Below are 14459 nucleotides of genomic sequence, written 5' to 3'. Positions count from 1 at the left end.
GCATACATGAGAAAGCAATCAATGAACAACTAAGGTGCTGCAATGAAGAACTGATGCTTCTCATCTCCCCCCCCCCCCGTCTGTCTGTCCCTATCTGTCCCTCTTTCTGTCTCTGTCACACACACACACACAGAAAAAGAAAAACTGAGTGTTTACATACTGAGTGCTAAAATTATCAGTCTTTTTTTCTCAATTCTGCTCCTAAATTGCTGAAAGCCAGTCCTATATCCTCCATGCAAAAAACCTGGAAGACGTTTTTGGAGGATTTGATTAGCCCAAAAGCACAGACCTCAAGATATGGACATAGATATGCCCCGAGAAAATGATCTAGCTTGATTATGCAATAGTGAAACTCATAGTCAATAACCTAACCTGGCCCTGGCCAGTTGGCTCAGTGGTAGAGTGTCGGCCTGGCGTGCAGAAGTCCCGGGTTCGATTCCCGGCCAGGGCACACAGGAGATGCGCCCATCTTCTTCTCCACCTCTCCCCCTCCTTCCTCTCTGTCTCTCTCTTCCCCTCCCTCAGCCAAGGCTCCATTGGAGCAAAAGATGGCCCGGGCACTGGGGATGGCTCCTTGGCCTCTGCCCCAGGCACTAGAGTGGTTCTGGTCGCGACAGAGCGACGCCCTGGATGGGCGGAGCATCGCCCCCTGGTGGGCGTGCCAGGTGGATCCTGGTTGGGCACATGCGGGAGTCTGTTGGACTGCCTCCCTGTTTCCAGCTTCGGAAAAATACAAAAAAAAAAAAAAAGATAAAAAAAAAAATAACCTAACCTACGGGCTCTGAACTTCTAATATATTCTGGAGCAGCGCTTCTGAAACTTCACGTCACACCGCTCATAGAAAATGTAATCTTACTCTGGGGTAGATGAATGAAGCCGAGTGTAAGCCAGAGGTGGACAGGGGGCCCAGCCTCTCTAGATGTTGCCCAGACACCCTAGGCTCACACCATCATCCTCTTCACACACCTACAACATTGTTTTCTTAGCACTGGTTAAGAAATTCTGCTTTAGAGCCCCACTCTTAAAATTGAGCAAACAGAACTCAACAGATGTCTGAGAAACAACAAGAGAAACCAAAACAGAAAAAAAGAAAGCTCTGTGTAAAATTATGCAAAATGAAAAGTCAAGGAAAAAAGAAAACCTCTCATTAATATTCCCAGAGAGAAAAGAGGATATTGTGCCTATGAAACAATAACAGTATGCTTCAAGAAACATTCAAGGATAACAAAAAAACTTCAAGGGCTGTGAGAAAAAATTTTAAATACAATGTCAAAATAAAAAGATGTATAGCCCTGGCTGGTTGGCTCAGTGGTAGAGTGTCGGCCTGGTGTGCGGGAGTCCCGGGTTCGATTCCTGGCCAGGGCACACAGGAGAAGCACCCATCTGCTTCTCCACCCCTCCCCCTCTCCTTCCTCTCTGTCTCTCTCTTCCCCTCCCGCAGCCAAGGCTCCACTGGAGCAAAGTTGGCCCAGGCACTGAGGATGGCTCCGTGGCTTCTGCCTCAGGCATTAGAATGGCTCTGGTTGCAGCGCAGTGAAGCCCCAGATAGGCAGAGCATCGCCCCCTGGTGGGCATGCCGGGTGGATCCCGGTCTGGCGCATGCGGGAGTCTGTCTGACTGCCTCCCTGTTTCCAGCTTCGGAAAAATACAAACAAAAAAAAAAGAAAAGATGTATAAATTTCACAGAAAAGAAAGCAAAAAGACAAATGTAGAAGGTAGGAAGACAAGTTAAGAAAATGGAAAGATCAGTCCAGAAGGTTGACCATCTGAAAAACAGGGATGCCTCTGTGAAAGAGAATATTCTTAAGTGCTCATAACAGTGGGTGAAGTGGCCCCTTTCCAAGGCATATCATCATAATACTTCAGAATAATGAAAACGAAAAAATTCTTCTAAGCTTCAAGAAAGAGAAACAGGTTACACAGAAGAGAATAGGAATTAGAATGGCTTCACACTTCTAAATAGAAGATAACTAGCAATGGGGAAATCAAAATTCTGAACAAAAATATCTCCAACCTAGATTTTTTTATAACCAGACAAACTATCAATTAAATGTAAGCATAGAATAGACATTTTCAGCTATACATGGTCTCGCGTAACCTTTCTCAGAACGATGTTGGAAAATGTGCCCCAACAAACAAGGCAGTGCATCAAGAAAGAGAACGATCCTGGATATTAAGGAGGGAACAATGAAGAACGGTGTTAGAATAACAGCTATGTACCAGTAGAAGAAAGCCAGTAGATTCTCGTGCCAGTAGAAGACCTTGAAGATGAAACTGATGTAACGATCTAAAGGTATAAAGAGGATATTCAGACAACTTTGTTTCCTCCCTATAGTTCATATCTGCTATTCTTGCCTCTGGAGTTTCTATTGAACTAATAGTTTTACTCAAAAGGTATTTCATTTCTTCTTGCTGAACCCCAGCTTTATCTATATGCGTGACACTTCATTAAAACTGCAAAATATTTTTCAGTCAATTCTCAATGAGAGAAAAATAGCATAAGTGGCATGAATAATACCCAAAACATTAATACTTAGCTCTGAAGTATATCACATACTATTGTATTTTTGGTAGCAGACATGTCTTCTAATGTTTTCCTTGGGATGCCATGGCTATTTGTATTTTTAAGTCACTGTGATGGTTTCAACATGCTGATTCTCAGATCCAACTTCACCCTTTTTGCATGCTCTGTGAAAATGGATCTGAGCCTTTTAAAATAATCATCCTTTTGTCAACTTGCATAATGCTAAGGTTTTCAGTAGAGGGCGCTAGGAAGACACTGCGGGGAAAGAGTTCTGCTTCCTGGCTCTCGTACAGCAAGCAGCTCAGTGGGCTCCTCCACCACCACCTGCACTTCCACATCAGGCTCCCAGAGCGCACAGCTGCCAGCAGCACCCTGACTTTCCTCCAGAATCTCTTTCAGGAAGTTTGTAGAAGGTTTCTGGGGAGATCCTCTCCATGAATAGCTTTCCCAGGCACCTTAAAGGACAGATTCCGGAGGGCTGATTTAAAGCAAGTCCCACCAGTGTGGCTTCTCTGCCACACAGCGAGCCTGAGCTGTGTGTGCCCTGTCCAAAACAGTCTAGAGCTCAGCCTTGGGGGTGACGGCTGCTTATATCAGTGACTCCTATATTTTTTAGAGATTTCTATACTTATTATTAGGCAATCCCTCATACTCCAATCTCCTATCATGAGTAATTCTTTTTTTTTTTTTTTACACTTATTTATTGTGCCTGGCCTGTGGTGGCTCAGTGGATCAAGTGTTGACCTGGAAGGCTGAGGTCGTCATTTGAAACCCTGGGTTTGCCTGGTGAAGGCACATACGACAAGCAGCCAATGAACAGCTAGAGTGAGGCAATTATGAATTGATACTTCTCACTACCCACCCTTTCCCCATAAAATCAATAAATCAAATCTTTTTTAAAAAATCTTATATTGCCTCAGGAAAACACAGCACTATTGTGTGTCTATTAGGTGCCATGGAGAACTTCCACCTTAGGTCAGAGCGTTAAGAGCTCCTGGTTTTGCTCCCCATAAGCTCTCTTTGAAATGACCTAAATAATACTTTATATTAAACTTTCTTTGTTCTGGTTACTGTGTGGTTTAAAGGCTCCAAAACAAGTTCAGATAGAGGGGCCTCAACCTAGAATTAGAGTTGTTGTATTTTAAAGTAAATCATGTTCAACAAGAGTGGGAGGTGCCTCCGCGTGGGCTGTGGCCGTGGTGGGAGGAGGGCAGCCCGGGCCGGCAGGCAACGTGGTTACAAGGAGACCATTCACTGTTGCCCCTTTTGATTTTTGAACCATGTGACTGGATTGGTTTGTTTTTTAAAGATAACTATACTGTCATATGTTTTTACAATGGTAAAGGATCCCTTTTAAAAAAGAGTACAGTTTTCTCTCAGTGGGTATAAGACCATGGCTAAGAGAACAGAAAAAGAGGCTCTTTTTCCTTTTAATATGACCATTTCAGACTTCTATAAAACCCGATCCTTTTCAAAGTCCATGAAAAATAAATCACTGTACAAAGTCTCTAAACATATGAAGGTAAATTATAAAGCTTTATCTTAATTGTGGCTTAAATTCAGACTGTTGCAGCTACTCTCAAACTTTCCCATTGCTGTATGCTGCCTTTGACCTCTGCACTGATACCTTCTGTGCACATCTGATTCCCACCCATCTGCTAAAGACTGGGGGGGGGGGGGTTAAGGACAACGACCCCCACACAATTGAAAGTCTGTGTATGACTTTTCATTCCCCTAAAACCTAACTAGTAATAGACTATTGTTGACAGGAAGCCTTACAAGTAACATAAACAGTTGATTAACACATATCTTGTATATAATATCCATTATATACATATATTCGCCTAAGAAAATCACAAGGAAAAGAAAATACATTTACAGTACTAAATATCTTTTTTTTTTTTTTTTAACAGAGACAGAGAGAGAGTCAGAGAGAGGGATAGATAGGGACAGACAGACAGGAACGGAGAGATGAGAAGCATCAATCATTAGTTTTTCGTAGCGTGTTGCAACACCTTGGTTGTTCATTGATTGCTTTCTCAAATGTGCCTTGACCGCGGGCCTTCAGCAGATGGAGTAACCCCTTGCTCGAGCCAGCGACCTTGGGTCCAAGCTAATGAGCTGTTGCTCAAACCAGATGAGCCCGCGCTCAAGCTGGCGACCTCGGGGTCTCGAACCTGGGTCCTCTGCATCCCAGTCCGATGCTGTATTCACTGCGCCACCACCTGGTCAGGCAGTACTAGATGTCTTGACTTAAATAAATCCACATGTGAGTGGACCTGTGCAGTTCAAACCTGTGTTGCTCAAGGGTCAACTGCAATCCAAACACCAGTTCCATAAAAAGGTTTTCTACATCACTCCATCACACCACAGGATGCACCTTCACTCTCACCTCCCTGCAGGGAAGCAGAATTTCTCCTGCCATCAATTTCCCAGCACTTGACATTATGGGTTCACCATTTTTTATTGTACTATTTATGTAAATACTGCCTTTCCTACCTCCTTTACGAAACTAAATTCCTTGAGGCCAAGAACTGTAACCCTACAACCTATTCTGGCAGTTTACAAAGAACAGATGCTCAATAATTACCTGTAAAGTAAGTTGTTGTTTTTTTTAAAGATTTTTTTAAAATTTATTCATTTTAGAGAGTAGAGAGAGGGAGAGGGAGAGAGAGAGAGAATGGGGAGGAGCAGGAAGCATCAACTCCCGTATGTGCCTTGACCAGGCAAGCCCAGGGTTTTGAACCAGCGAACTCAGCATTCTAAGTTGATGCTTTATCCACTGCGCCACCACAGGTCAGTAAAGTAAGTTTTTGAATTGACAGTACTCTTAAAATATTTAAAGTGTTGTCACATGAGAGGTTTTCTCTGCACGAGCTCAGGTACAGTGAGGCAGAACTGGACTTAGTATGAGGAAGAGCTTTCTAATAACTGCAACTCTCCAACACAGAAAGGACTGAGGCACAGGCTTCTCAAACTGTAGCATTCATACGACTCTTCAGGATCTTGTCAAATGCAGGTTCTGGTTCAGAAGGTCTGTGGCTGGGGCCCGAGTGTCTGCATTTGTAACAAGCTCTCAGATGACACAGAAGCTGCTGGTCTACATACCACTGAGAAGCAAGGAGCTAATCAATGCTTCTCCAATCATCCATGAGGTGTCTTGTAATTCTAATCCATCCCAGATGACTATTTTGAAAGTAGCTAAGAGAGCAGACTTTACAAGTTCTCACCACAAGAAAACAAAAGTTGAAACGATGTATGGTGATGGATGTTAACTTACTGTGATAATTTCATAATATATACAAATATCAAGTCATTATGTTGTACACCTGAAACTAATATAATGTTGTATGTCAATTATACCTCAATAAAAAGGAATTATAGGCCCTGGCCGGTTGGCTCAGTGGTAGAGCATCGGCCTGGCATGCAGGGGTCCCGGGTTCGATTCCCGGCCAGGGCACATAGGAGAAGTGCCCATCTGCTTCTCCACCCCTCCCCCTCTCCTTCCTCTCTGTCTCTCTCTTCCCCTCCCGCAGCAGAGGCTCCATTGGAGCAAAGATGGCCCAAGCGCTGGGGATGGCTCCTTGGCCTCTGCCCCAGGCGCTAAAGTGGCTCTGGTCGCGACAGAGCGATGCCCCAGAGGGGCAGAGCATCGCCCCCTGGTGGGCAGAGCGTCGCCCCCTGGTGGGCGTGCTGGGTGGATCCCGGTCAGGCGCATGCGGGATTCTGTCTATCTCTCCCCATTTCCAACTTCAGAGAAATAAAAAAAAAAAGGAATTATAATAAAAATGAAAAAAGACATAAGCTGCCCAAAAGCAAAGCATCAAACCTGAGCCTGAACTATGTGGCAAGTTCCCTTTGCAGGACATGAAGACAGGTGAGGGCGGCTTTCGCTTGCTGCAAATTACCCTAGAAGGGATCAATCTCAAGTTCATATACAACCAGGTTATCTTTCTTTTGTTTTTTATCTTAATTCTTTAAAAAAGACTTTATTTACTCATTTTACAAAGAAGAAAGAGAGAGAGAGAGAGAGAGAGAGAGAGAGAGAAGGAGGAGAGGAACAGGAAGCCTGAACTCCCCTACGTGCCTTGACCATGTAAGCCTAGGGTTTCGAACCAGCAACCTCAGCATTCCAGGTTGACACTTTATTCACTTCACTACCACAGGCCAGGCAACAACCTGGTTTTCAGAGAACTGAATCGAGTTAAAACTGTATTACAAAAAAAAGAAAAATGCAATACAGTTCATGGCATCTTCCTCCTGGAGGCATTTGTTCCTGAAATAAAGAAGCGGTGAGCCAAAAGTCCAAGATAAAAATGGCCCACGAAATCTGCTACTGTCTTGTCTGTGGCTGCAGTTCGTAGCAGTGAGGAAGATCCAGAAGAAGAAAGACACAGGAATAAAAAGACACAATACAGGCTCCCATTATATTAGATTCAAATTACTGTCAAATTGCTACCAGAGTTCTAAATTTTTACTCTTGATGTGTGTACCTACATGAACAGGTTAACAATTCACAGACTCCCTGTCTGCAGGTGATGTCTTAGTAGGCTGGGTGATCTGTCAAGAATATAGTGAAAGTTGGTCTTTAGTCCTTGCTAATCTTAGAAGGTAAGAGTCACTCCCATCTATATTGTGAAAGCCTCTTGGTTCATACCTATTGTCATTCAGAGTTACTTCCTCCATTTCTTAGATAGTCAGCATCCCTTTCTTGTTTAGGAAGCTCATAAACTTGTTTTATATTCCTTTTTGTCTTCACTTTGCCCCAACTACATCTCCATATCAGATATGCCAGTGGTCGGCAAACTCATTAGTCAACAGAGCCAAATATCAACAGTACAACGATTGAAAGCCAAATGTTTTAAACTTAAACTATATAGGTAGGTACATTCCTTATCGAGGTAGCGCCCGCACGTGGTATTTTGTGGAAGAGCCACACTCAAGGGACCAAAGAGCCACAGTTTGCCGACCAGGGCCATATCCCTTTACTTTTTGTTCCATTGTTTTATACAGTAATGCCTTGGTTTTCGTTGACTTCAGTTATGGCGATTTCTTTTTTGTGTGACAGACCAGAGAGAGACAGACAGGGACAGACAGGAAGGGAGAGAGATGAGAATCATCAATTCTTTGTTGCAGCACCTTAGTTGTTCATTGATTTATTTCTCATATGTGCCTTGACCAGGGGGCTCCGGCAGACCAAGTGACCCCTTGCTCAAGTCAGGAACCTTGGGCTCAAGCTGGTGAGCCTTGCTCAAACCAGATGAACCTGCGCTCAAGCTGGCGACCTCGGGGTCTCAAACCTGGGTCCTTCGCGTCCAAGACCGACGCTCTATCCACTGCGCCACCGCCTGGTCAGGTGGTTTTTGTCATTTTTTTCCATGAAAAAATTGTCTTGGTTTTCGTCAGTTGCCTCAGATTTTGTCAGCGTGCCCACGTGACCTCGCTGCTAATTTTGTGAAAACAAAGGGCGACCCACACGTTTTCCTGCTCAGTGTGTTGTTTCTCCCCATAACCCCACGTTTCTAACCAAACAATTCCATTGCTTTCCTGTGTTTTTGAGCTTTATTGATTATGAGTGCTAATACAGTACAGATATTGATTGACTTACGACCTGTGCAACTTACGACCATTCCACTTTATGACCACAATCGTTAGCCATGACTGCTCCGCGTCTGGCAGCGCAAGCTGGGGTATGACAGTGAGGACCAGCTTCCAGCAACACTACCATCTCCACATGCACCATTTCAGCTGTTATCCCAGACTCGGTACAGCAATTTGTGTTTTTGTGTCTTGGATATTTTTCATCAAACCCCTCCCAAGATGTCTACCAAGAGGAAATTGTCTTTGTTTATGCCTCAGCCTGCCAGGACGGAAAGGCCATCGATCTCTACACAAAAATGAGTGCGGGCTCATCCGACTTGAGCATGGGTTCACCAGCTTGAGTGCAGGGGCGCTGGCTTGAGCATGGGATCATAGACATGACCCCATGGTCACTGGTTTGAGCCCAAGGTCACTGGCTTGATCAAGGGGCCACTTGCTCTGCTGTAACCCCCTGGTCCAGGTACATATGAGAAAGCAATCAATAAACAAGTACAGGCCCTGGCCGGTTGGCTCAGCGGTAGAGCATCAGCCTGGCGTGCGGGGGACCCGGGTTCGATTCCCAGCCAGGGCACATAGGAGAAGCGCCCATTTGCTTCTCCACCCCCCCCTTCCTCTCTGTCTCTCTCTTCCCCTCCCGCAGCCAAGGCTCCATTGGAGCAAAGATGGCCCGGGCGCTGGGGATGGCTCCTTGGCCTCTGCCCCAGGCACTAGAGTGGCTCTGGTCGCGGCAGAGCAACACCCCGGAGGGGCAGAGCATCGCCCCTTGGTGGGCAGAGCGTCACCCCTGGTAGGCATGCCAGGTGGATCCCGGTCGGGCACATGCGGGAGTCTGACTGTCTCTCCCTGTTTCCAGCTTCAGAAAAATACAAAAATAAAAAAAAATAAACAAGTACAAAGGAGGAAAGAAAGTGAATGTGATCGCACATGTTTATGAAAAATACAACTCCAGTAACCCCAACTGCTGCCTCAGATGACGACATCAATGATCTGCAGCTAAGCACCAGTGGCCAATAAAATGTTTCATACATGTTTATATATTTTGATATGTTTTGCAATTGGGAAAATGTTTCCTATGGTATTTTTTACACTTGTATTTTGTATTTTTGTATGCACCTGTATTTTGTAATTTTGTATGTTTTGCAAATATTAAACCAGTTGTACTGGTAATGCAGTGTTTTACTTAAACCTGACAAATGTAAAAATAAGAAACAAAATGGTATAGAGATGATACAAATGGCATAAAATGAACAAAGAAAATTTTGATATATAACAATAATGAAAGGAAATTATGATAAAATATAATATTTCACAGTACTGTACATATAGCCTACTCAACTTATGACCAAATCGTGTTACGGCGGATCTGTCGGAACCAATCATGGTCGTAAGTCGAGCACTAAGCTGTATTACAATTACATGTAAGTGTTACTGCGTGTAAGTATCTGCACCTCTCTCTCCCTCCTCGCAGTCTTCCATATGCCAAGAAGAGTCTTCAGAAAGGTAAATGCCATGTTAAATGTTCATTTATTCTTTACATTAGTCTTTTATATTCATTTTATATTAATTTCTTATTGTTTTTTAGTATTAAACACTACATTTATTCTCTATAAAATGTGTTTTTGGTATGTATTTTGGAGTGTCTAGGATGAATTAATTAGATTTACATTGATTCATATGGAAATAACTGCCTCGGTTTTCGTCAGTCTCGGATTTTGCCGATTGTTTTCAGACAGATTATTGATGAAAACCAAGGCATCACTGCATTTCTTCCCTTCAGTGAATACCCTAACTTTTATATGCTAATTTTTCCAATATCTACCAATTAATTATTCTGAGCACCCCTCTAGACCAACATATTTTCTCCATAGCTTTCCCCTTTTTATCTAGAATTTCCTCATCTTGCATACTGTCTCCTATCTCCTCTGCCAAATATAACGGAGAATTCAAGGGAATGGGCTGAGGGAGTTCATGAGTTTTTAAAAAGCTAAGCAAAAGGGTTAATAACTGACAGTATTTTCCTAAAGTTACCCCATATGTAACAGGAGGTAAATGAACTCTTCTTTTCTATGTTTTCTATCTCTGCCCCAGGAAGCTATAGGATCAAGAGTAAATATCACAACATCTTTGTTTTATTATTATGTGATTGTCAATTTACAAACCTTCTCCTAGAAAATGCAGCAATCTTAATATATCACTTGGAAAATTTCATGACGTTCTTTGAACAAACTAGAAATAACTAGGAGTATGATAAAATTGGGCCTCAGGTATTCAGATATAAATATCCATGCCCATCACATTCTTCCCAAGTTTTCTGTTTCTAGGGCAAGACATTTCCCCTCTCTGCCCGTTTTCTCCTTTGTAAAAAGAAGAGGTTAAACGAGGTGATTTGGGAGCTCTTCCTTCCCTGAACATTTCTGGGCTAACCCGCTGAAACAGGCCACACAGACTGACTGCAGGGACTGCTCTGGAGACGGCTCCTGGGAGTCCTGGGGACAGAGTGCTGCCCACTCAACCAGTCACGCAGGATCCATGCCTTCTCTGGGTCCTGTGGAATAAGTTTATTTTTCCTCCAATCATCCTCTGGACAAGCATTTATTTTCTACCAAAGTTGAATAGAAGTGCAACAAAATCACATTTTGTCCCTTGACAACACTAAAAAGAGGTTTTATAAGAAAAAGTTATCGGCTACTAGCTAATAAAGAAGCTGGTATTATTCAAAGTTTTACAACTTTTAAATAAGTATAATAGAGCCAAAGTACTCTGTTGGTTATACACACACTAGAAAGCCTGGCGGTCATACGAAATGACCGCTGTTCTAGATATTATAAATTGTAATTAAAATGATTTGTGCAAAGGTGTCTGCTAATTCAAACTGAATTGCCCAGGGCAGGCGGCGAGGATGCCCCTTTGCTTAGTGCCCCACGGGGTTTCCCCCTTTGTTCAAGGGACTCATTTTGTAGAGACAGGTTTTTTTGTCTTGCATCTGAGGCAAGCCTTGTTTCTCTATGCTCATCAGTCTCATTTTGCCGAGAAAGACGCATTTGCTCTGCGACTGAAGCAAGCCTTGTCTTTCTCTGCTCAGTGGTTTCTTTTTGTCGAGAAAGCCGTTTTTGTGCAGCTTTAGCTCCTTTTCTCTCCTCTTCAATGATGTATTTTCTAGGAGGCACTCTTAAAAGAAATTACGTTAAGACGTAGTTTTTATGTAAAACAGATGATTGCCAATGCAAACAAATGTTCACCTTCCCCGACACACTCAATTTGTGTTCAGCCTTAAATTGTTTCAAAAGCAGATGATTGCCAATGCAAACAAATGTTCACCTTCCCCCTGACCCGATCAATTTGTGTTCAGCCGTGGCAACTTCACCCCATTGGCTAGTAGTTATGCAAGCAACCAATAAGCTATCGGCGACAAACAGACACTTAAGCCACATATAATAAAGATTCCTCTTATCACTAGCTTCTAACTGCTGAAAAAGTTCAATGTGTCTAAATGTCATAAAACAACTCATAATCAGGTGTGGTCCTCCTCTTACAAGAATCATTTTAGACATACAGAATAGGACTTGATTTAACAGTGACAAAGAATAAATCTAAGTGACTTTTCTTCCCGTCTGATGCAAAAGTTTATCTTCAATAAAATCAAGGAAACGTAATCAAATAGAATGCAAGAGAATGTAATGTTCAAGAAGTCAATATTCTGGGATGACTCACGACGTGACTCAGACAGTTCCAAATGATTCCTATGCCCTCAAACGGTGTAGCCACAGGCTCGCTGAGGTGTGTGCAGAGGGGCTTGGGCTTCCTGCTGCATTTGCCACTTAGGCCAAACTAATAGTTTATGTTCCTACGGGAAGTCTGTTTTATAGGTGCCCCGTCCCCCTTTGTCTTCATGAGCTCCTAAAAACTACATCAAAAAAGGATCTCCAAGGCAGAGGATTTTTAGGGCAGTGACACTACTCTGCGTGGTGCAGTGGTGAAGGCATGTCATCATACATTTATCCAGACCCACAGAAGGTACCCCACCAACAGTGAGGCCTGATGTAATCTATGAACGTCGGGTGACGATATGTCAGTGCAGGTTCACCAACTGAAACCAAGGTACTCCTCTGGCGGGGAATGTTGAAAACGGGGAGGCTGTGCATGTGAGGACTGGGGGATATGGGAAATCTCTGTGCCTTCCTTTCAATTTTGCTCTGAACCTTAAATTGCCCTAATAATAAAGTCTACTTTAAAAAATGTATTTTCAGGCCCTGGCTGGTTGGCTCAGTGGTAGAGCGTCGGCCTGGCGTGCAGGAGTCCCGGGTTCAATTCCCGGCCAGGGCACACAGGAGAAGCGCCCATCTGCTTCTTCACCCCTCCCCCTCTCCTTCCTCTCTGTCTCTCTCTTCCCCTCCCGCAGCCAAGGCTCCATTGGAGCAAAGATGGCCCGGGCGCTGGGGATGGCTCTGTGGCCTCTGCCTCAGGCGCTAGAATGGCACTGGATGCAACAGAGCAACGCCCCAGAGGGGCAGAACATCGCCCCCTGGTGGGCGTGCCGGATGGATCCCGGTCGGGCGCATGCAGGAGTCTGTCTGACTGCCTCCCCATTTCCAGCTTCGGAAAAATGAAAAAAAAAAAATGTATTTTCAACTTAATAAAATGTAAATTTGAAGGTAATATTTCCATCAACATGGCATCCTCTCATGACAAGACTTTCTATGGCCTGCTTTTCCACTGTCTCATGGTTCCTGCCCCCCAAGAATTCCATCACGTGGAAGAGCCTTCACACAGAGGTCTGAGACATGACTGGTGTCCCAGAGGGAGGCCCAGCGAAGCCCCGAGGCACATGGTGAGTTGTGAGCCAGGTGTCACACTGACTTCTAGGTAAGCCCCCTCCCACACCTGGACCTACATGGGCTGTCTCTTCACGGACGTGCTCTTCCAACAGGGCCACCCAAAGGCAGGGCGAGTGAGGAGACGCAGCCACAGGAAAGCACAGGCATGATGCTGCGTGACCCATCTGTGACTGCCACCGGCCCAGTATTGGTAACACTTAGATCAGGACGTGGTCCAGAAAAAGCAGAACTGAGGCCACATTCCTCCTGTTACGACCCTAAGAGTGGCATCCTAATGAAAACTCAAAATATTTCTTTTCCTTCATTATTTCCTTTAATTTTCCTCTATTCATTTCTCTCTACCTCCAATTCTTTTTACCTAAAAAGATTACAATTTTCACTTCTTTACTATCAACATTTTATCCTCATATAGGTCCTGGAATGACTCATTAGTTGAGTGCGTTGTTTTTTTTTATAATTGGTTGTTTTTTTTAATTTTTATTTTTTACAGAGACAGAGAGATAGTCAGAGAGAGGAATAGATAGGGACAGACAGACAGGAATGAAGAGAGATGAGAAGCATCAATCATCAGTTTTTCGTTGCGACATCTTAGTTGTTCATTGATTGCTTTCTCATATGTGCTTGACCGTGGGTCTTCAGCAGACTGAGTAACCCCTTGCTCGAGTCAGCGACCTTGGGGCCAAGCTGGTGAGCTTTTGCTCAAACCAGATGAACCCGCGCTCAAGCTGGCAACCTCGGGGTCTCGAACCTGGGTCCTCTGCATCCCAGTCCGACGCTCTATCCACTGCGCCACCTCCTGGTCAGGCTAATTGAGTGAGTTTTAAGACTAGTTTCCCAACCTGGCTCCTCAGAATCTTCTGAAGAGCTTCACCCGATCTCTGGGTCCCACCCCAGACCAACTAAGTCAGGTTCAAGACTGCATATTTAAGAAGTTCCCCAGCTGATTCTGACACATGGAATGTGCTCTGGGTATGTTCTCTCTACCTCTCACTCCCCAAATCACCTGGTTTAACCCTTCACTGACTGCAGGTCTCTGCTCCAGCAACACCTCCAAAGAGCAGCCTGGGTACCATGCTATCTAAATAACCTACTCTCCTTGCCCTGGTTTATTCCTCTTCAGAGAAAGTATCACCATCTAAGAAACTGCATTGGCTTACTGTCAACACCCACGGACCAGGGACTCTGTTCAGTTTCCTGCTCCATCCCGACACGGCAGGAAGTGTGTGGGCGCCTGATCAACATGGATGGGCTTGAGAGTGCACACAGCCAGGCTGGGGAACCAGTGGCTTTCATCGCTGCACTGTCAGCTGCTGAAGCAAAGTGGCCCGCGAATAAAACAAGCACAACGGTTTAGAAACGGCATTATTAACCAGCAGAACAAGTGTGAGCCTTCCTGCACTGCACCTGCTGGCTGTCCACACTGAGGGGAGGCTTTGCCAAGGCACCCAATACGGGTGTGCTGTGTAGTCAGCAGTTCCAGAACTGAGTGTCAAATGCTC

General features: G+C 44.3%; 1 protein-coding gene and 1 non-coding gene across 2 annotated transcripts in view; both read right to left on the bottom strand.

The window, feature by feature from the left end:
- The window catches only part of GAN (gigaxonin), a 70156-nt gene that overhangs the window by 31262 nt on the left and 24435 nt on the right, over positions 1–14459 (bottom strand). The gene's annotated exons all lie outside the window — the stretch shown is intronic.
- Positions 3429–3556, bottom strand: LOC136381650 (small nucleolar RNA SNORA25). Its single transcript, XR_010747133.1, has one exon. It is a non-coding gene; the product is annotated as a small nucleolar RNA SNORA25 (small nucleolar RNA).

Source organism: Saccopteryx leptura, chromosome 9 (assembly GCF_036850995.1).
Source record: "Saccopteryx leptura isolate mSacLep1 chromosome 9, mSacLep1_pri_phased_curated, whole genome shotgun sequence".
NCBI classification, from domain to species: Eukaryota; Metazoa; Chordata; class Mammalia; order Chiroptera; family Emballonuridae; genus Saccopteryx; species Saccopteryx leptura.
Note: the sequence above shows the minus strand (reverse complement) of the source record. Positions and strands in the feature narration are given on the sequence as shown.